Genomic DNA, 25,160 nt, shown 5'->3' on the forward strand with positions numbered 1-25,160 from the left:
CACCACATAGAGGGTAGCACGGTGCTCAAAGATAGCTGCTGTCAAAAAGCATTTTTCAAATTATCCGCCGCCACATTTCAAAGGTATCTAGCTAAAGATGGCAGCACGGTGATTAAAGATGGCGGATGATAGCTAACAGAACTTTTCAAATTGCCCGCTACTACGTGCTTAAGGTAGTAGCCATAAAGAGGGCAGCACGGTGTTCTGTAGATTAAAGATGGCGGATGACAACTGACGAAATTGCTCGCAGCACGGTGCTCAAAGATGGCGGATGACAGCTGCACATGGCTTTGTTTCCAAACAAGAGCACGTGGAATTTGCCGCCACCACATAGAGGGCAGCACTGTTCTCTCTGGATTAAAGATGGCGGATGACAGCTGTCAGAAAAGCATATAGGTTTGTAAAGCATGTGGAATTTACCGCCACCACATAGATGGCAGCACGGTGATTAAAGATGGTGGATGACAGCTGTCAGAAAAGCACATAGGTTTGTAAAGCACATGGAATTTACCGCCACCACATAGAGTGCAGCACTGTTCTCTCTGGATTAAAGATGGCGGATGACAGCTAACGAAATTGCCCGCATGATAGCAGCACGGTGCTCAAAGATGGCGGATGACAGCTGTCAAAAAAGCACGTGAATTTGTTTCCAAACAAGAGCATGTGGAATTTGCCGCCACTACATAGAGTGCGGCACTGAGGTTGGCGATGCAAGATGGCGGATGACAACTGTCAAAGGTAAGTAGCTAAAGAGGGCAGCACGGTGATTAAAGATGGTGGATGACAGCTGCACGTGGCTTTGTTTCCAAACAAGAGCACATGGAATTTGCCGCCACTACATAGAGCGCAGCACTGAGGTTTCGGATGCAAGATGGCGGATAACGTACCACATTTCAAAGGTAAGTAGCTAAAGAGGGCAGCACGATGCTCAAAGATGGTGGATGACAGCTGCACGTGGCTTTGTTTCCAAACAAGAGCACGTGGAATTTGCCGCCACTACATAGAGCGCAGCACTGAGGTTTCGGATGTAAGATGGCGGATAACGTACCACATTTCAAAGGTAAGTAGCTAAAGAGGGCAGCACGATGCTCAAAGATGGTGGATGACAGCTGCACGTGGCTTTGTTTATCTCACGCTAGTGAGGTTAAGTTGGTAGCACTAAGGTTTAGACCCGTCAAGATGGCAGCACTGCCGATGACAGGTGACGAATTTTGCAGCTACTGCGATATAGAGGGCAGCACAGTGCTTTGTGGTTTAAAGATGGCGGATGACAGCTGTCAAAAAAGCACGTGGCTGTCAAAAAGCACGTGGCTTTGTTTACCTCGCGCTAGTTAGGTTAAGTTGGTATCACTAAGGTTTAGGTCCGTCAAGATGGCAGTACTGAGGTTAGCGATGCGTTGTTGTCTGTCAAAAAGCACGTGGCTTTGTTTACAAATCTGTCAAAAAGCACGTGGCTGTCAAAAAACACGTGGCTTTGTTTACCTCATGCTAGTTAGGTTAAGTTGGCACTACTGAGGTTTAGGCCCGTGAAGATGGCAGTACTGAGGTTAGCGATTCGTTGTTGTCTGTCAAAAAGCACGTGGCTTTGTTTACAAATCTGTCAAAAAGCACGTGGCTGTCAAAAAGCACGTGGCTTTGTTTACCTCATGCTAGTTAGGTTAAGTTGGCACTACTGAGGTTTAGGCCCGTCAAGATGGCAGTACTGAGGTTAGCGATGCGTTGTTGTCGATGACAGCTGTCAAAAAGCACGTGGCTTTGTTTACAAATTCAAATTTCGCGCTAGTTAGGTTAAGTTGGCAGTACTGTCGCGCTAGTTAGGTTAAGTTGGCAGTACTGGAAGAGGCCACTGGCTGAGGTGGAGGTGGCCACTGGGAGCCGGAGGTGGCGGTGGCGGCCGAATCCCTGTATTATACTACTTGTGTCGCCTGAAATCTCGCGCACTTGCCTACGCGCTACGAATGTGCTGGTCACATTATCAGCAACGACAATGGCAGAGGATGTAATTTGCCGCCATGTAGCATCTTGCATCTAGCTGTGGGTTCCAGACCATCAATAATAATAATAATAATAATAATAATAATAATAATAATAATAATAATAATAATAATAATAATATAATATTATTATTATAATATTATGGACCGGCGTCGAAATGTGCGGACCGCGCAGCAAACGGGCCCTGGCCGGGTAATGACTATGATTGCAGTCCGGCCGCGGGTTCAGTACCGCCAAGGCACCGAAGACGTCACCAAGCCGGGTCTCCTCATGGATTTCATCCGTATTAAAATGCTTCATTGGGTTTTCCGAGAATACATGATTGTTTAATTTTAGATTCCAAATACCAATTTTCACGTCTGCAAAATCTTTCGTTTTAGAGATAATAGTATCCTCATACAAATAATTCAAATAATTTTTCAATTCCTCTCCTCCCTTTAGTAGGATATCCGAAAGCAAAAAATACGTATCCTTTTATTTTTAAAGGAAATTCCAACTACCATATTTCACGCCTGTAACATTTTACGTTTCTGAGATATACTGTAGATATAGTCTTTCTAAAAATTCATCCCAATTTTTCACTTCTGTTTAACCCCATTAATTAAATTTTCTAAAAAAAAGAATACATGTTTCTGTATTTTCAAAGGAGATCCCAAATACCAATTTTCAGGTCAGTAATATCTTCTGTCTCTGAGATATATGTATCCTCATTCAAGGCATTCAGTCCTTTTTTCACCCTTTTTCACCCCTCCTATTTGTATTTACCGAAAACAAAGAAATATGTGTTTCTTTATTTTTATAGGGGATTCTAAATACCATTTTTATATCTGTACACATTAAAAGTTTTGAGATATATATACAAAGGCAAAGACAAAGTCACCTCCGTACAGGCCATCAAGGCGCTTGGAGGAGTGGAAGGTAAAACCTTCCACCATTGATAACCGCGGCACGTGATGGAGTAGAGTGGATAGCTCTACTCCCGACCGCCTTTTCCCCCAGGATTTAACCTGGTACTCATTTTTCGTGTAGGCTGAGTGAACCTCAGGGCTATATGCACCTCCGGGAGGGGAAGTCTCGATTCTTAAATTTTACGACTTCCTGACATGGATTCGATCCCACGTCCTTCCGGCCGAAACGAGCACGCCTTTACCGCCTCGGCCAGACAGCCAGACAGCCCCTGAGATACATATACATTCATTTTAAAAATTCACCCCCCTTCTCAAACCCCTCCATTAATTGGATTTTCCAAAAACAAAAATACCAGTTTCTTTATTTTTAAAGGGGGATAAAAGTACCAATTTTCAGGTCTGCAATGTCTTCAGTTTCTGAGATATATGTACCGGTATCCTGATTAAACGCATTCAACACTTTTTTTACCCTTTTTCACCCCTCATATTGGGATTTTGCCAAAAACAAAATATACGTGTTCCCTTATTTTTAAAGGTTTCTAAATACCAATTTTTACAACTGTAAACCTTTAAAGTTTTGAGATATAGATACACTCATTTTAAAATTTTACCCCCCTTTTCATCCCATTAGCGATGGAATATCCAAAAATCCTCTCTTAGCGAGCACCTACATCTTAATATGAATGTATCCCCAAAATTTCATTACTTTATGTCGAGTAGTTTTGGTTCGGCAATGATGAATCTTTCAGTCAGTCAGTCAGTCAGTCAGTCAGGACAAGTTATTTTATATGTATAGACTAGCAAGATACCCGTGCTTCGCTACGGTATTATACTGAAATTTATAATTGAATGCTTATTGTTTTACATATATATATAAACCGCCGAAATTCGCGATCTCACTGGTTATCTGAGAGAATCCGCCAAAATTCGCGAACTGACTCGTTTTCTAATAGATTACGGCAAATTTCCTCCCATTTTTCAATCTTTCTTTCCAGCAATCGATTTCGTACTTCCCGGGGTAGGTCCAGGTATTCCATCCAGTCAGTTGAGTCCCTAAATCTTTGCCATCTTTTCCTATAAGCATTTTTAATATGGATGAAATCCTTCAGGAGATCCGGCGTGGTGTCTTCTTGGGTGCCTTGGCGGTACTGAACCCGCCGCCTGCATTCTTAGTTATTACCCGTCCAGGACCCCTTTCCAGCGCGGTCTGCACATTTGACGACGGTCCAGAACGTTATTATTATTATTATTATTATTATTATTATTATTATTATTATTATTATTATTATTATTATTATTATTGAATGTTCTGGACCCCGCAGCAAGATGCAAGACCGCTACTTGGCGGTAAATTACATCTGCTGCCGTTGTCATTGTTGACAATGTGACCAGCACCATTGTCGTGGGTAGGCAAGTGTGCGGGATTTCTGACGATACGAATGACTGCCTTCCGTGCATTATTGACCTCATTATAGAGGTGAACAATTTGACGGTCAATCGCATTCCTATCGTTTATTTGAAATGTGTTAAAAATTTTATTTATATGCCAGGAGAATCTACTGTAATCTAAGAACGTTCTCAGAAGGAAAAGATGGATGTTGAAAACGAACCCAGGAAAGATCTCCGAAGTTAAGCAACATTGGGCGTGGTCAGGATTTGGATGGGTTGCCACGTGCTGTTGGTGGGGTGTAAGGGAATGGAGGAGCGGAAAGGAACGTGCCACCCTACCGCACGTAAACTCCGGCTCAGGTACACCTCTGCGGAGGTTCGGACCTGCCCTCGGGCAGAATAACCCTTACCGTATGATCAGAATAAATACATCGAAAATCTACAGCCTGTTTAAACTCATTCGACAGGGTCAGGAATTGAATGAATAAAGCCCCATCTAGCGGCGACAATAGGAATTGTGCCGGCTGCCGGAGCACTCCTCTGGGACAATGATCGATGAATGACAAATGAAATGAAATATTGGACAGTGTTGCTGGAATGAATGATGACAGGGAAAGCCGGAGTATCCGGAGAAATACCTGTCCCGCCTCCGTTTTATCCAGCACGAATGTCACATGGAGTGACTGGGATTTGAAACACGGAACACAGCTATGAGAAGCCGGCGCGCTGCCGCCTGGGCAACGGAGGCTCCTTATAAGTACATTATGAACAATAAAATCAATTGGTCCCATCTCCTTTTACACCCCACCGCCGTTAAGTTTATTTAAACCCCCCACCAAAAAATCAAAAGAAGACGTGTTTCTTTTAGTTTAAAGAAGATTCCAAACACCAATGTTTACGTCTATTACATTCAGTTTTGAGATATAAGTACCCCATAAAATTAATTCACTTTTTTTCACTTCCTTTCGCACTCGTCCCCCCCCCCCCCTAGTGAATTCTCCGGCAAAAAATACTTGTTTCTTTAATAGTAAATGATCTTCTAAATGCCAATTATCACGACTCTAACTTCTTCAGTTTTTGATTTATGTGTCCTCATGAAAGGAATTCAACTCCTTTTCACTCCCGCCCCCCAAGATGGTTTCCCCACCCCCAAAACGGGTTTTTCTTTGTTTTTAAAGGAGATCCAAATACCAATTTTCACGTCTGTAACAAGTTTAGTTCTTATTAGATGAATGTATTCTCATACAATTAAGACAATTAATTTTGAATTCTTTCACCCCCCCCCCTTCATTGGATTTTCCGAGAATACGTGTGTTTCTTTACTTTTAAAGCAGATTCCAAATATCAAATTTCACGTCTGTAGCATCTTCATTTTTGAGATATTAGTAACCTAATTAAAAGAATTCACCACAATTTTCAGTCACTTTTACTCCCCCCCCACCTCCACCAAAGTGGCATTTCCGAAACCAAAAATAACCGTTTCTTTATTGTTAATAGAGATAAAAATACCATTTATCACTTCTGTAACATGTTAAGTTGTTTGAGATATGCTGTAGAAATTCTCTGTTTAAAATTTCACCCGTTTTTAGTTCCCCTTAATGGTAGTTTCCAAAAACAAATCACCTATGTTTCTTTACATTTACAGGAGATTCCAAATACCCACTTTTTACGTCTGTAACATTTTACGTTTCTCCGATATTCTATAGATATAATGTTTCAAACAATTCACCCCAATTCGTCACTCCTATTTAACCGCCATTAATTTGATTTTCCAAAAACAAAAAAATACGTGTGTTTCTTTATTTTTAAAGGAGATATCATATAAAAATTTTCAGTTCTTTAATATCCTCAGTTTCTGAGATATATTGTGACCGTGAGGCCACAGCTGACTGAACAGGTGTTGGTCTGGCTTGTGTCCGCTTGTCGGCGAGATGGGGTGTGCGCGACCTTGGGCGAGGACGAGAACAAGTTTTTTTTTCGTGAAGAGGGTGGCCGGTCGGCTAACAGAATAAAAAAAATGAAGGTTGGCAAGAGAAAGAAGGAGGCCAGCGTGTGTCACTTGTAATTGCGAGGAACGATATGAATGAAATATTTATAATATCTTTGGTGGCGACGTGCATAAGTACGGAAGGCTCAAGGATTAAATTAAAATAAACTGGATAGAAAATAGCACATTTAGAGGATATAAATTAAAAACTAAAATTTTGAAATAATTTACACGACCTTGTGGCTAAAATGGTGATGAAGTTGTGTGTTCATATGGTAGAAGAATTTAGTACCTAAATTGACTTTACTTCCGTGCATGTGCACCAGACACGATATTTAAGTCATGTGATACGAGTACTCACTCTCACACACCCTGACGTGTTCCTGGACTATCATCGTCAGTCGCTCAGCAAGATTTTCAACGTGGAACGTCGTGGATACTGTCGTCAAGAATAGTGGCTTCACTCCTGTGCTCTACACCTCTGATAATTGTATTCAACTTAGAACAGTGCTGTGATCAGACGTCGAATGTGCAGATATTAATCCCTTAAGTACGTGTCATTTCCAAAATACAGTTACGTGTGTGTTTGGAGTTTATTCTAAAGCACTTTGTGTAAGTTTCAGCTTTCTCACGAGTGGACGCGGAAGACGTGGACGTGATCATTTCCAGAAGAGGACGGAACTTCGCATTATGGATTACCAGTGCTTCACCATGAAGTTCTAAACCTTCGACCACCGTCGGCGGCGTCGGGATGCAGATTCTTTCATCCTAGCATGGCTGATTGAGAACCCAGACTTCCAGACGTGAAGATTTCTCCTTAAGTTAAGTCGATTACGTCTCAATTATATCTGTTCTATGTAGTTTTGTTCTATTCTTTCTTTCTTCTTAGTAAGCTATTTTGACACATTTTATGGTTGTATATTTGCTCGAATATGTCGTAAAACTGACATATGCGATTACTCAATGACCATGTGGCCATGAATTTGACAGTGAGGGTTCTGATAGAGTTATCCATGTGTTATCGACACCATCTTTGCTTATTGAGTGAATTTCGTCACGAATATGAATTAATTTATGTCCGATGGATTTAATGGTAGGATATTTTGTCCATATTTTCAATATTTTCCTTGTAATGGAACTTCTACTTGTACCTCGTGTTTGAGATAACGTGTCATCGGGATATTGAGTCTGAATTCTATGTACGAATTTAATGTGAATATGTGCATTGGGGGCATGTGATAATTAGTTGGAGTAATTAATCATCGAGACACATTTAAGTGGATATTATGTATTTGTAGGACGATGGTAGGTCCTGATATTTCGCGGCTACACATATTTGAGATTAGGATGCGACAAGTTAGAGTCGTCATTGTGGTATACTGTACGTGTAGAGTATATGGAAAAATTGCGCATGACATGAATCTTCGTGAAACTGAGCTTTTCACATGTTAATGGATTATTCGAGATGAATGCAGTGTAGTCTAATATTAGTGTCTTCAGATGAAGAAAATGAAAGTCCATGTTAATCGATGTACTTCTTAATTCGTGGGAATATCCCAACTTTTCTCAAGGGATTCAATAATTTCAAGTGGAAGGTACAGGTAAATGTTCGAGAAGGCTTTAGGTCTGAAGAACAGGTCTTCGACGAAATATCTAAATAATATTTGATTCGTGACTATTCCAGCTCATTCGTCGATACAATTTTTCGCTCTCATGAGGTAACTCAATCTTGCTGGAATTCAATAAATCTGTTAACAGGAGAGTAATACGGTTGATCGACACTCGTCGACATGTACATAATGTAGATATTTTCTTCTTAGTAATCACAGTCTTCTTGATAATTTCCGTAGTTAGCTGTAGAAGTAGTAATTTGTTAGTAGTTAGAGAATTATTTTCTATGTGTTCAGTTCCGAATGTGTGACACTTTGATATTATCGATTGATAGTGGACGGGATTTCCACATGGATGCTATTCTCCCCATTTACTTACGTTCGCAAGCCCAGAAGGCGTTTTATTTTGTTTAATTATTGATCAGATGCTTAACGTTCAGTATTAATTCTCACGAAAAGAGATGTGAGACGACGTGAACAGGTAAATCCGACGTCTCGGATTAACTTAGAGAAAACCAAGGCAAATTCAACTTTTCATTTTATAATTACAAAATTGTTAAGATAACGACTGTAAATTTTATTTTTGCTATAATTGTTAACTTTTTGAATCTTGGATATTTCTTTATTATACTCGTTCTTACAATTACTGCATTTTTTCCAGATTGTCGATGAAGGCTTGGCCCAGACCTCATTTTTCTGAATGACAATTTTTAATTCAACTTTAAATAAATAATTTAATAACTTTAAAGGCGATGAAAAAATTTAACTATGTAAAACACTCTGTTAGAATGTTAGGGAAACAACTACCGTGTACCATCCCATTTGTTTGCGCCTAGGTTTGTTACATCAAGAGCCATATTAAATTCCATAACGTAGTGATCATAGTCATAATCACAGACTTCAGGATGGCCAATATTGCATTTAATTAAATAAAAGTGTCATATTTGTTCTATACCTGGAACGTGCTTATTCGATGAACCCTATGATAATCCTGCCACATTCATTTATTTTATAAGCCAACAGCCATCGAACTGAGCACCCCTGGGGTGTCTCGTGTTCGCAGACTGACTACGTCGGGTACAATATGTATCCTCATTAAAGGCATTCAACCCATTATTCACCCTTTTACACCCCTCCTATTGGGATTTACACAAAACAAAAAAATACATGTTCCTTTATTTTTAAAGGAGATTCTAAATACCAATTTTTTACATCTGTAAACATTGAAAGTATTAAGATGTAGACACTCGTTTTAAAAATTCACCCCCCTATTCACGCCCATTATTTGGATTTTCCAAAAACGAAAAAATACCTGTTTCTTTATTTTTCAAGTAGATCCCAAATACCAATTTTCAGATCTGTAATATCTTCAGGTTCTGAAATATAAGTAGCCTCATTAAAGGCATTCAACCCATTTTTGACCCTTTCCACCTTCCTATTGGGATTTTCCGAAAACAAAATTATACATGTTTCTTTATTCTTAAAGGAGATTCTAAATACCAATTTTTACATCTATAAACTTTTCATGTTTTAAGAAGTAGATACACTCATTTTGAAAATTCACCGCCCTTTTCATCCCCCATTATTTTGATTTTTTTAACGAAAAAATACCTGTTTCTTTACTTTTAAAGTAGATCCCAAATACCAATTTTCAGGTCTGTAATATCTTCAGGTTCTAAATTATAAGTAGCCTCATTAAAGGCATTCAACGCATTTTTCACCCTTTTCCACCCTTCCTATTGGGATTATCCGAAAACAAAAAATACGTGTTTCTTTATTTTTAAAGGAGATTCTAAATATCAATTTTTACATCTATAAACTTTGAATGTTTTGCTATATGGATACACTCATTTTAAAATTTCACCCCTATTCACTTCCCCCCCCCCCATTAATTGGATTTTCCAAAAACATAAAGATACGTATTTCTTTACTTTTATAGGAGCTCCCAAACACCAATTTTCAGGTCTGTAATATCTTTAGTTTCTGATATATAAATATCCTCATTAAAGGCATTCAAACACTTTCTTACCCGTTTTCACCCTTCCTATTGCGATTTTCCGAAAACAAAAAATACGTGTTTCTTTATTTTTAATGAAGATTCCAAATACCAATTTTTACATCTGTAAACGTTCATAGGTTTGAGATATAGATACACTCGTATTAAAAATTCACCCCCTTTTCACCCTCCCATTAATGGAATTTTTTAAACCAAATAAATATATGTTTCTTTGTTTTTAAAAGAGATCAAAAGTACCAATTTTCAGGTCTGTAATACGTTTAGTTTCTGAGATATAAATACAGGTATCCGGATTAAAGGTGTTCAACCACTTTTTCACCCGTTTTCACCCCTCCTATTGGGATTTTCCGAAAACAAAAAAATACGTGTTTCCTTATTTTTAAAGAAGATTCTAAATACCAATTTTTACATCTGTAACCTTTTAAAGTTTTGAGATATAGATTCACTCATTTTAAAATTTCACCCCTCTTTTCACCCTCTTAGCGATGGTATATCCAAAAATCCTCTCTTAGCGAGCACCTACATCTTAATATGAATGTATCCCCAAAATTGCATTTCTTTATGTTCAGTAGTTTTGGCTCGGCGATGATGAATCAGTCAGTCAGTCAGTCAGTCAGTCAGTCAGTCAGTCAGTCAGTCAGTCAGTCAGTCAGTCAGTCAGTCAGGACAAGTTATTTATATATATATATGTAGATGCTGCCTAAGGGAGGATTTTTTAATATTCCGCAGCTAAGGGGGTGTAAACGGGGGTGAATTTTTAAAATAAGTGTATCTATATCTCAAAAACTTAACAGTTTATAATCGTGAAAATTACTATTTGGAATCTCCTTTGAAAATAAGGAAGCGTGTATTTTTTTTTTTCGGAAAATCACTTAGGGGCTTATGGGGGAGGTGTGAAATTGATTGAATTATTTTTATGAGGATACTTATCTCTCTTAAACTGAAGATGTTGCAGACTCAAAAATAGGTATTTCAAATCTCCTATAAAAATAAAGAAACACGTATTTTTTCTGAAAATCCTCTTAAGGTGTCTGAAAAGAGGTGAAAAACGGGTTTAATTTTTTAATGAGCATGCTACATTTAAAAAACTAAAGATATTACAGAGAGGAACATTGGATTTGTTATCTCCTTTAAAAATAAAGGAACACATTTTTATTTTCGGAAAATACAATTAAGGAGGTGAAAAGAACTGAAAGAGTGGTTGAATCCTTAAATGAGTAAATCTACAGTATATCTCAAAAAACGAACACGTTACAGACGTGAACATTGGTATTTAGAATCTCCTTTAAAGATAAAAAAACATGTATCTTTTTGCCAGAAAATCTACTTAAGTGCCTTAAGGAGGGAGGGGGTAAAATAGATTGAATTATTTACGATGATACTTACATCTCAAAAACTGAAGACTTTGCAGACGTGAAACTTGGTATTTGGAATCTTCTTTAAAAATAATTAAATACGTATTGTTTCCTTCTCTGAAAATCCACTTGGGGGAAGGGGGGGTGTGAAAAGCAGCGAACAAAGAGTTCAATACTTTTTATGACGATACTTATATCTCTAAAGCTGAAGACGTTACAGAGTTGATTTTTTTTTGCTAGGGGCTTTACGTCGCACCGACACAGATAGGTCTTATGGCTACGATGGGATAGGAAAGGCCTAGGAGTTGGAAGGAAGCGGCCGTGGCCTTAATTAAGGTACAGCCCCAGCATTTGCATGGTGTGAAAATGGGAAACCACGGAAAACCATCTTCAGGGCTGCCGATAGTGGGATTCGAACCTACTATCTCCCGGATGCAAGCTCACAGCCGCGCGCCTCTACGCGCACGGCCAACTCGCCCGGTGAGTTGAAATTTGGTATACATCTATATACATAGAAAGCAATAGGCACCCCACTAAGGAAGGGTTTCAGAAAATTACACCCCTAAGGGGATGAAACGGGGGTAAAACCCTAACAACGAAAATATTCATTCCTCCGAAACCGTTGAACGGACAATGTTGAAATTGCACTCAATGATTGCTTATTTATGTAATAGAAGTTAATGAGACAAAAATATGCAATTTTATGAAATCGTTTGAATTACGAAATCAAAAATTTCAAATCGTATCCTAGGTGTTAAGTAACAGAAAGTTTGAAACAGCGTGTTAGAAAAGAAAATTAATAATCATTGCCCCAAAACCGTTTGACGTACGAACTAAGGGTGTAGTCTACAAGCTCAGTAGAGAGTAGACTTTCCAAATATAAAAGTTTGAGAAATAACTTTCAATTTAAAACCGTAGCGAAGCTCGGGTATCTTGTTAGTATTTCAATGCACCATCACGAAGGCTAGTGTAACTCAGATTGCGTGAAAGACGGAAATAATTACCTTTCTGATTGGAAATATGCTCAATTTAGGTGACTTAAACAAGTAATTTGACAATTTGATCTTCCATTTGGCCTACTTGTTTTATCTTATTAAATAAGTATTGTTAGGTACAACTAAACCTAAACTGTTTAATCATTGCCAGTGGCTCATGACAATCTCGTACTATACTGTATTCTTCATACTAATATATATGGTTAACTTACTAGGCGCTCGAGGGGTGTATAATTCAGATTTTCTACTTTTAATCATTGAGCAGCTTGATTAATAAGGTGTTCAAACTTCGGTCCAAATAGCTCCATTTCAGAAAAAATCGACTACCGAGGTTTCTATTTTTAGGTGTTCTTATATGTGTACTAAAGTTATTTACTAGCAATATGTACAGAAAAAGTTTATTTAATCTAGAATTACTGAAACAAAAATGTATTATGGAATATAAGTAAGAAACACTATTTACAGAAATAGACTAACCACTCGACTGCCAACTACAGGGTTCCGTGGTCGAATCCCGGCGATTTTCAATGGGGTTTTCACAAGGTCCAGCGTTGCTGGCAAGAAGGAAACCGGACTTGAACTACCGGCCAAGTTCTAAATTGAGCATCGATGAACCGCTAACCTCACATAACATGGGAATCTCACGTCGAAAAACAGTGCTAACTGGAAATGACGTTTATTGATCAGGCCTACTTCATTTATCCTTCCACAGGTTTTTCATTCAAGATTATTTTCTTTTACTTCCATATGATTCACAAATTTCTATTTCCTGATTTCCTAAAAAATCGGCAAGTTCCTACACGTCTCAGCAACTCATATAAGGTTTTGGTGATATTTGCTTGATGTAAAAATGAGAAGCAACGGAAGATAATCTAAAGTGCTGCGTACTGAGGGTTTGAACCCACTATGTTTGAAATACAAGCTTAGAGCTATACACTCTTAATACGCAGCCAAGATGCTCGGTTTCTTAAATTTCAACTACAAAATATATGTATTCCTTGCGAAAGCTACTGTTCATAATTAACTTTAAAATACCAGGTATGTTACTGTGATTTCTGTTCAAATGTGCAGTAAATTTAAATATTTAAGACCAAGGATATTTTGTTCCGAAAGCTTTTCTGTACACTTCACAGTTATTGAACTAATCTGTTCTTCTGTTACATAGCATTGACCACAAATAGTTCTTTGAGTTCTGAAAGAGGAAATATAAAGGCAGTCGGGCGACAGGATCATTATTAGCACACAGTGTACTTCGGAACAACGAGTCCATGAATCTTTCGTTCTTACAAGTGCAGTGGCATGGGGAACACAGGAACTGCGGACGTGGATGCCTATTTCCTCCCTTAACTGCCGTGTTACTCCTCTAATGTTGATGCACCCAGGTTATGTACTGAGGTCCGTGGCATAGAGGATTAAGCCCTACACAGAGGAACACTGCCTGCCTGGTCTTGACCAGAACCTATACTATAAAATATCCACAGCCTGTTTCCAGTCATTCGACCGGGTCAGGAATGGAATGAATGAAGCCCCATCTAGCGGCGGAGATAGGAATTGTGCTGGCTGCCGAGGCCGATCGCACTCCTCTGGGGCGATGATTAATGAATGACGGATGAAATGAAATGATATTGGAGAATGTTGCTGGAATGAAATATGACAGGGGAAAACCGAAGTACCCGAAGAAAAACCTGTCCCGCCTCCGCATTGTCCAGCAAAAATCTCACACGGAGTGACCGGGATTTGAACCACGGAACCCAGTAGCGAGAGGCTGGTGCGCTGCCGTCTGAGCCAGGGAGGCTCTCAGAACCTATACTGAGTGTGATAAAAATGATAAAAAACGATGATAATGCCAATAGAATTATTTCACTGTATTCAATTTTAGTATAACATTTTTCAATCAATCATCAATCAATCATCAATGATCTGCATTTAGGGCGGTAGCCCAGGTGGCAGATTCCCTATCAATTGTGTACTCCATTTCTTCTTCTTCTTCTTAATCTGTTTTCCCTCCAGGGTCGGGGTTTCCCTCGGACTCAACGAGGGATTCCACCTCTACCGCCTCAAGGGCAGTGTGCTGGAGCTTCAGACTCTGTGTCGGGGGACACAACTGGGGAGGATGACCAGTACCTCGCCCAGGCGGCCTTGTGGAGGGATGGGATGATTGGATGGGACAGGCAAGAAAGAGGGAAGGAAGTGGCCGTGGCCTTAAGTTAGGTACCATCCCTGCATTTGTCTGGACGAGAAGTGGGAAACCACGGAAAACCACTTCCAGGATGGCTGAGGTGGGAATCGAACCCACCTCTACTCAGTTGACCTCCCGAGGCTGAGTGAACCCCGTTCCAGCCCTCGTACCACTTTTCAAATTTCGTGGCAGAGCCGGGAATCGAACCCGGTCCTCCGGGGGTGGCAGCTAATCACGCTAACCACTACAGCACAGAGGCAGACTACTTCATATATACATTTATTTAGAATTGCTTACCTCATATTTACATTTATTTATAAGTGTTTACCAAGCCTTCCCTTAAATATTTTCAACGAACTTCGAAATTTATCGAACATTTCCCTGGATATATTATTCCAATCCCGTACTCCTCGTCCAATATTGGACCCTACATGTCCTCTTGAATTCCAACTATATCTTCATATCATGATCTTTCCTACATTTAAAAGCTCCACTCAAGCTTATTCTTCTACTTGCGTCATTCCACGCCAACTCTCAACTAACAGCTCGAAACGTACCACACAGTCCAGCATCTTGTCTCCTTACTTCGAAGTCTTCCCAGTTCAAGGTTTGCAACATTTTAGTAACACTACTCCTTTATCAGAAATCACCCACAACAAATCGTGCTGCTTCCTTCCATTTGATTTTTTCTAGTTCTCGTATCAAGTAGTCCTTGTCAGGGTCACATAAGCAGGATAACACTCTACCCTGGTTCTCTCCCCACATGCCCGACAATTGAGTCACCAATGACGAGAGCCTCAACCCCACCCTCTTTAGATCCCCACTACTCCTGGTCTCCCTTTATTTCCCTGACGCCTGAGGAACTCACTTCCTATTCCCTTTTTTCCCCTCTCACAGCCCTCTTCAACCTCTCTATTCATATCCTGTGCTCTACTTTTCCCTTTTCTATTGGTCCCTTTCTACTTGCCCCGTCCCACCTCTGTAACACTTCCCTGATCTCCATCTTCCCTCTGCTGATCTATCTGCAGTGACTCATACGGATTTCTCACCGACACCACTCCTGGGTCTACTTCTTGAGGAAAACCCTTTACCCTTGTCCTTGACCTTAAGACATTAGTCCACCTCTCTTCCACAAAACCCCTCCTTCCACTCCTTCCCTCTCCCCTACCTACCCTATCCTGTACATTGATTGACGGAGACCTATCTTCATTCCTGTCCTCCGTTACAAGTCTAATTATCTCCCTCAAGCTCGCCATCTCTTCCCTCATGCGCCTTAGTTCCCGCTGAAAAAATGAAACGGCGTATGGCTTTTAATGCCAGGAGTGTCCGAGCACAAGTTCGGCTCGTCAAATGCAGGTCTTTTGATTTGACACACGTAGGCGACCTGCGCGTCGTGATGAGGATGAAATGATGATGAAGACGACACATACACCCAGCCCCCGTGCCAGTGAAGTTAACCAATTTTGGTTAAAATTCCCAACCCTGCAGGGAATCGAACCCGGGACCCCTGTGAACAAAGGCCAGCATGCTAACCACTTAGACATAGAGCCGGACAAGTTTCCGCTCGCACCCACAGTCCTTACACCTACCGCTCTCATCCATTCTTTTATCTCTTCAAAGATTTTTGAAATAATATGGAAATATCAACTACGCAAAGATTTTACGACGATAATACAATCAGGAAACACACTGTTAGATTAACTACACTACAATTATACTAGTTTATCGCATCATAATTATAAAATACTAGGACTATAACAATTCCTTTTTTGTTAGTTGCTTTACGTCGCACCGACACAGACAGGTCTTACGGCGACGATGGGACGGGAAAGGCATAGGAGTGGGAAGGAAGCGGCCGTGGCCTTAATTAAGGTACAGCCCCAGTTGCCTAGTGTGAAAATTGGAAACCACGGAAAACCATTTTCAGGGCTGCCGACAGTGGGGTTCGAACCTACTATCTCCCGAACACTGGATACTGACCGCACTTAAGCGACCGTAAAACAATTTTGGCTTTAGTTCTGTTAACCAAGGTGATCAAAGCAACGAGAATGCTTCATAAATATATAAACATCACATATTCGATTCCTGTGCCTTTGCTGGCGGGACCTAGTGTTTACAGTGCACTATGTCTTCTGGTATGGGCTAGAGAAATTTTGTTATTTCCATTGATCTGTCTGAGCTCTATCCTTGGCTTTGAAAAAATGAAAGTGACTGAGGTATGAGTGATGCTAGTAATGCCATTCCTTCTGCAGCCAGTCCCTGCTATGAATGGTGTGAAAATGTTTCTCATAGGGTCGGTTGGTGGATGCATTTCAGTGGGCTTGGAAGACTGATATGTAATAGAAACTTCTGGCTCGGTGGGGAAAGCAACGGGAAACTATCTCACTACTCATTTCCCTAGTACGCCTCTTCAGTGATGCCTAGGCCATCTATGACAGCGGATGGCAGAGATGTTGAGGATCCCACCAGCGGAATCGCTGATGGACTAAACATACATACATACATACATACATACATACATACATACATACATACATACATACATACATACATACATACATACATACATACATACATACATTCGATTCCTCATCAAACCCGTGGGCTTTTCTTGTCAATCAAACGGTTTTAGAAATTCGATATACATAGATTGATGTTTTAGTATTCATAACTACTTATCTTCGAGATACCTAGCATAGGCCTACTTACAAGGTTCTAAGTTTTACAGGTCTTCGATGTAGCAAACATCGTTACGTACGTGTTCCCAGCGATACGGTGGCCTTTGGATACAGTCGGCGTTGCCTAATATCTCGATGGTGCAAAGAGAACGATCGATTGCCTGAAGAACTTCTTCAGCTCGTTGGAAGCGAATTTCACGCAGTGGTTTTTTCACCTTATGGCAGGGCCTCTCAAACGCCCAAAACCTCACGCGTGCAGAGCGAGGCGCAAGAGCTCCGTGCACTGTGCATCGGTGCCGCTCGGTGCCGCTCGGTATGGCTCGGATCAACGCTTCGTCTCTGGGCTACTCGGCTAAGCTCGGCTCTACTCGGCTATACTCGGCTCAACTCAGCCCGGATTTGGAGCGCTACGGCGCAAGTGGGGCAGAGGGAGACTGGCGGAGCGAGCGAGACAGGCGCGAGGAAAGAGAGAGTGAGCACTATTGCACCAAATAGAGGAGTGGGGGGTCTGCACTCTGGTCAACCAAGCCAAGTCGTCTTTTGCACCGTGCACAGTGCATGCACCACGCGCATGCACCCTGAGTGGCCCTGCCTTATGGATTAGGTCAAAGTCGCAAGGATTTAAATCCGGAGAGTATTGCGGTGGGGGTCGGTGGTGGAGAACGTCCCATCCCCCTCGACAGAACAAATCAGACCTCGCTCCTGCTGCATGCGCCCTTGCATTGTCCTGTAGAATGATAGGTGGATTAAGCATAAAGTGGCGTCATTTTCTTCTCAGCGCTGCACGCAGATTGTTTTGCAGAAATGAACAGTAGTACTCCGCATTAATGGTCTGTATTGGGCGGCCGATATGTTTTACGATGACACCATCTCATTAGTAGGCAAACATCGCCATAATTTTCACATTGGTGCGGGCCTGCTGAAATGTTGTTTTCGTGGTGACCTGTAACGACACCACTCGGTCGATTGGAGTTTCAGCTTTGGTTCGTAAGATCTGTCCCAGGTCACCTCAATGGTAATGGTCCGCCGTAAGAAGCGTTCTCCTTCGCGCTCATAGCGCCACAAGTCTGTACGAGCAGTGTTACGTCGTAGCCATTACTACAATTCTGCCAAATCATGTGGAACCCATCATACGGCAATTTTCGCATTCCCAGATGGTCGTTAGGGATTCGAAGCACAGTCGAAGGCGCTAGTCCGGTTATTATTATTATTATTATTATTATTATTATTATTATTATTATTATTATTATTATTATTATTATTATTATTATTATTAGCGTATGGCACATAATAGACAATATATAAACAATAATAAAAAAGTTGATTCACTTCAGGCATTAGTGTTATCTGTTATATCTGAATGTCCAACTTTTAAATCCATTGTAGTGCTTCCGCTGTCGGAGATAGGAAGTCTTACAATCTACCTTGATAAGCCCGTAGTTGACACTCGCTTACAATGTGAGAAATAGTCTGACGAAGGGCTCCAAGTTCCACCTGTAGAGTGAATCCCTGCACCTTCCATGACCTGTCCTGATCCTGCTCAGTCCGGACCAAGTTGCACGTAGCAGTTGGGATCCATTTGCAACTTTTTCCCTCAGAAGATGTGATGCAGTGGCAAGTCAGGAGAGTTATTCCATCGGCCTTTCCACTCCTCCTCCAAAGCATTGGTGGACGTCTTCAGAGCAGCATGACAAAGGGGTGGATGTCGTGTTTTCAGTCTTTGGAGACTAAGAGATGGAATGTCATTTAGAAGAGGTAAAAGAGGATTCTTGCAGATCCACTAACGTGGACACACGTCGTCGTTATTTACTGGTGGATGACCAGACTGAGGCATGTCTGACACATTTTCGTGTCCTCCTTAGGAAGCTTTTACCCACCTCGTTACTGTCAGCAAAGTAAAACAGATGCACCGCAAGCCTTTCGCAATCGCTGGTGACTCTGCCGTGCATTGCGACTTATTCCAGATCCAGCTCGTCAGTTGTTGCTTCGGAGTGTTCCGTGACCGCTCATTCACAACTGCTCTGTTTCTGCTGACACTGAGCACGCACATGGAGAAAAAAAATCCATGATCATTTGCTCAGAGCCGAGGGTAGGCATTTGACCTATCAATAGTATAAACGACATTGCCTGGCTCCGTTTCATGGTGGCAACACTACGTTGTTTCCCCTAATAAAAAAATCATCCACTGTAATATTCTGTTGTCTGAAAAGTCCCGATAATGTGTTACAGATGTATCTTAAAACGCTTCATTTATAGGTACCGGTATATTGTACATGGTACCCACTTACAAGTTAAAATCTGGCTGCAGCTTTCAGTCAACACTTGGCGCTACTTGTAAAAATGCGTCATCTAAGTGAATTTCGAATATGGATATGCAAAACTTGTGTTTTCGTCGTACTGTAGTATCGGGAGTAGTGGCAGCAGTAGTTGCAGCATCACATTAGTAATAATATATTACTAATAAAAACGCAGCCGGAATAATAGTAATAATACTAAGTTCCTTCTTTGTTTCATAGCCTCTTTTCGACTACTCGGGCCCGAAACTACTCGTACATAGATTAAGCCCACACAAACACCCAGTTCTCGTGCCAAAGGGATTCCCAGGACGCTGCTAAAAACTTCGGTCCAATCGAACCCATGCCCTCCAATTCGAAAGTCACTTCGTTGACTATTAAACTGAGAAAATGAATAATAATATTAATAATAATAGATTATGTGGAAAAACAAAGAGTACGGAAATTACAAATATGCTCTGAACATCAAATACGTCAATACAACAAGCAAGATTAAGACGGCAATACGTATTTAACGGTGTCGGTACAGCGTGAGTTCAAACTGTGCACCCTAAAGTCGCACGCATTGTTTAAATGGTTCTGTGTATTGTCGAACATGTTGGTTGCCGCAAGGACACAAAAATGCCTGGCCGTCACCACCTTGCGTGTTATAATGTTCTATGTCCAGAGGATGTTTCTAATTTCAGCACTGTTTGCTTTGCCGCGAATTCTTTCATAAGTAAGTTTGAATTCGACAGGAACTTTTGTCATGACTCATTTCCCTTTCTTTTGCATCGATATACCAACAAGATCAACGATAAATTGACTATTCTTTACATAATATCTTTCCCGTATTTAATAAACTGGAGAACTCGTCCTTCTCAGACAGAAGGAGAATCAATGGCTGGTAGAATGATGATACAATAATACAGCAGTAATAGGATGCCCACATGAGGAAAATGAGTCATGACAAATATTCCTGTCGAATTCAAACTTATTTATGAAAGAATTCGACAACAAAACTAATTACGGTAAGTTTAAAGTTTCACTAGGTTGGTGATATCACGAACACAGCCACAGAACCTCTGTATAACATGGAAACCGAACGACTGCGATGTGAGTTTTGGTTTGAAAATTCCATACGCATTAACTGAATTTCAAGCCACGGCTACGTTGATGAGTATCCAGTGCCAATTTCATTCTGCTGAAAAGAATAGATGCCAGAAAAATTGCAGATCAGTTCACTTCGTTATTTGACGGAGAGGGTTCACAAATTGAATGTTCGCTACTATAACAGCAAGAGTGTTGATGTCAAGCGTACGAAGCAGTAAAAATAAACAAATACATAAATAATATTAATAATCATGATGGTAATAGCAAAAATAATAGAAATTCCAGGAGTTACAGAAGGCGTACTAGGGAAATGAGTATTCTTGTTGCTTTCCTCATTGAGCCATTGTAGATATGCCTGTCAAGCTTATTGAAGTGCATACAAGAGCTGACCTTACAATCGCCACCCTAACACAATTCAACACTGAGTTAACTCAGTAAGGAATCGTGCTTTTAGCACCCTTCCTAACTCTGAGGCTTCGAATGTGAAAGAAGATAATGAGAAAGTTCAAATCTATATATGTAAAGTAACTTGTCCTGACTGACTGACTGACTGACTGACTGACTGACTGACTGACTGACTGACTGACTGACTGACTGACTGACTGAATGAATGAATGAATGAATGAATGGCAGATTCATTATTGCCGAGCCAAAACTACTGGACATAAAGAAATGAAATTTTGGGGATACATTCATACTGACATGTAGGTGCTCGCTAAGGGAGGATTTTTGGTTATACCGTCGCTAAGGAGGTGAAAAGTGTGGTGAATTTTTAAAATGGGGATATCCATATCTCAAAAACTTATAAGTTTACAGACGTAAAAACTGGTATTTGGAATCTCCTTTAAAAATAAAAAACACATATTTTTGTTTTCGGAAAATCCCATTAAGGGGGAAGGGGGGGGAAGGGGGGAAAGTTGGATGAACACCTTTTAGGAGTAGACTTATGTGTCAAAAACTGAAGATGTTACAGACATGAAAATTGATATTTGGAATGTCTTTTGAAAATAAAGAAACACGTATTTTTGTGCTTTTGGATAATCCGATAAATAGGGGGTGAACAGGAGTGACAAACGGGGTGAATTTTTAAAAAGGCTATGTCTGAAAATTATCTCAGACACGTAACATATTGCAGATTTGAAAACTGGTATTTCGAATTTTCTGTACAAGTAAAGAAACATAAATATTATTTTTAGGAAAATCCACTTAAGGGGAACTGAAAAAGGGGCTGAATTTTTAAAATTAGCATATCTACAGTATATCTCAAAAACGTAACATGTTGCAGACGTGAAAATTGGTACATGAATTTTTTTTGGGGGGGGGGTGAATCAATTGAAAAATTAGTTTAGTAATTTGTATGAATATATATACAAAAATCTAAAGGTATTACAAACGTGAAAACTGGTATTTGGAATCTCCTTTAAAAATAAAGAAACACGCGTTTCGGATGGAATTGTATCAACTTTGTTGGGGGGGGGGGGGTGAAAACGGAGATGAATTCCTTTTACGAGGATACATATATCTCAAAAACTGAAAATGTTACAGTTGTGATAATTCGTATTTGGAAGCGTTTTTAAAGAAACTGGTACTGTTTATTTGTGAAAAATTCACTTAAGTGGGGAGTGTGAAAGGAAGTGGAAAAACTGCATTCTTTTTTTTTGGAAAGACTTATGTCTCAAAACTGAAGGTTACAGACGTGGAAAGTGGTATTTGGAATCTCCTTGAAAAATAAAGAAACGCGCATTTGTTTGGTGGGGTGAAATCAAATTTTTCGGGCAGGGGTTGAGTGAAAAAGGAGTTGAATTATTTTGGTGAGGATACCTATATCTGAAAAACTGAAGATGTTACAGATATGAAAATTTGTATTTGGCATTTTCTTTCGAAGTAAAAAAGTAATCTTTTGTCGGAAAATTCACTTAAAGGGGGTGAATTAATTAAAAAATTAGTTGAATTTTTTGTGTGAGGGTCCTTATATCTCAAAAACTAAAGATGTTATACACGCGAAAGTTTGTATTTGGAATCTCTTTTAAAAATAAAGGAACACGCATTTTTGGAGGGGGGAATCAACTTATCGGCCTGGGGTGAAAAAGGATTTTAATTCTCTTTATGAGGATACTTATATCTCAAAAACTGAAGATGTTAGAGGCATGAACATTTGTATTTGGAATCTTCGTTCAAAAAGAAAACAAACACGTGCTCTTTTGTCTTCGGAAAATCAACTTAAGGGTGGTGAATTAATTGAAAATTTAATTGAATTCTTTGTATGAGGATACTTACATCTCAAAACCCAAATAGGGCCTATATTACAGAATTGAAAATTGGTATTTTGAATCTCCTTTGGAAATAAAGAAACACGCATTTTTGGAAGGGGGAATCAACTTAACGGGTAGGAACGGTGGGGGTGAAAAATGAGTTGAATAACTTTTATGGTGATACTTATATATGAAAACTGAATATGTTACAGACGTGAAAATTAGTTTTTGGAATATCCTTTAAAAATAAAGAAACACGCATTTGTATTTTCGGAAATTCGACATAAGCTGTGTGGGGTCGAAAATAGGTAAATGAGGAGTTGAAATATGTTTATGAGGGTAATTTATCTTATAAACTGAAGCCTTTACAGACGTGAAAGTTGGTATTTCGAATTTCCCTTCAAAATAAAGAAACACGTACTTTTTGTTTTCGTAAAGTCCGCTTAAGGCGGGAGAGGGATGGAAAGAAGTGAAGAAGGAGAAGAAGAAGAAGAAGAAGAAGAAGAAGTCGAATTATTTTTATGAGTATACATTTATCTCAAAAACTGAAGGTGTTTCAGACATACAGACATGTAAAGAGGTATTTGGAATCTCCTTAAAAGCAATGAAACACTTATATTTTGTTTTCGGAAAATCCAGTTAAGGGGCTGGAAAGAATTGGAAAAGCGGGTGAAGTTTTAAAATTAGTACCAGTATATCTACATTATATGTCAAAAACTTAACATGTTAGAGACAAGAAAATTGGTATTTGGAATGTCCTTTAAAAATACAGGAACAAGTACTATTTTGTTTTCGTCGAGAAATAGTTGAATTATTTTTTATAAGCATACTTATATCTTAAACACTGAAGATGTTACAGGCGTGAAAATTGGTATTTGGAATCTCCGTTAAAAATAAATGAACATGTATTTTTGTTATCGGAAAATACACTTAGATGGGGGTGGGGGAAGGATTGATCAAGGGGTTGAAAGCTTTTTATGGGTATACTTATGTACATTTCAAAAACTGAAGATGTTACAGATGTGGGAATAGGTATTTGGAATCTCCTTTAAAAATAAAGAAACATGTATTCATTTTTTCGACTTGAGAAAATACTGTTTGTCACATGTACAGTTCTGTGTCGCATGGTCGTCTTAGCCCAAAAGGTAATACCACAAACATGGTTTACAATGAATGTCTGGGGTAAATGAAATTCACTTTTTGGGTGAGTTTTTATACTTTACGAATTTTCAGATACTGTCTTAGTACAATGCTGAGGTACTATTACATTAATCAAATTATGAAATCCACGCGAGCGAAGCCGCGGGTATTTGCTAGTATAGTAATAATATTCCCCTGGACTACCTCAGAATAAGTAGCAGACTGTGAACATTATAAGTCACCATAATCGGACTATAATAATAATAATAATAATAATAATAATAATAATAATAATAATAATAATAATAATAATAATAATAATAATAATAATAATAATAATAATAATAATAATAATATGCCTTCTATTACGCGTTTATATTATATTTAGTATGATTCGTTTGAAACTAGGGAGAAGGTGTGTCCATCTAGAAATGAATAAATGTGAAAATGGCTGGTAGCAAGAGTATGTAAAACCTTTGAATACCGCGGCCTATAAAGAATTCATGTACTTCCGCAAAATGGTAACAGTAATGTACTGCTCTGAAATATGGACGGTTACATGAAAATTGAAGTGAATTAGCAGCAATTAATTTATACCTCGCGCTGATTATCGTAATCTTCTTCTGGTCGTTCAAGTATTTATACATCCGCCGCGTATTTTATTCATTCTGCAGGCGTACATATGTTTCATAATTTAGAATTTAGCCACCAGCGTTCGACGTAGTATGTTGGCTTCTGCAAGATAGTATGTAAATTTCGAACGAAGGCCTACAGTGGGTCAAATGATCATTTTATCTATAAATTCTACTACATACTCGGTATAATGTTTAGAAAATACCTATAAATATGAATGATATGAAACAGAGATTGATTGATATGTCTCCGGTTCCTTTAATTTCATTTGGTGGGTGAAATTTCTTCCTGTTAATTACATCTTCTGTGAACTAATGCTCCTACTTATTTCTTGATAGGTATAAAAAGTATTTCCATGACTTGAAGTAATGTAAACTACCTGGCACAAGAAATGAAGAGCTGTAAAGTAAAAGTCCTCGAATGCAAGCACAAGTGAAAGGAAACAGATCATTTTCACAGAGATTTCTTAGTTAATTCGTGGACATTTTTCTACACTTTTCGAACAAAAGGATGCACATAATTGCTTTATTATTATTATTATTATTATTATTATTATTATTATTATTATTATTATTATTATATTCTTGACAAGTTCAGTGATCGGGAGATACATCGGTCACCATGCATGTTTATGGT

This window comes from Anabrus simplex, chromosome 2, assembly GCF_040414725.1.
Source record: "Anabrus simplex isolate iqAnaSimp1 chromosome 2, ASM4041472v1, whole genome shotgun sequence".
NCBI lineage: Eukaryota > Metazoa > Arthropoda > Insecta > Orthoptera > Tettigoniidae > Anabrus > Anabrus simplex.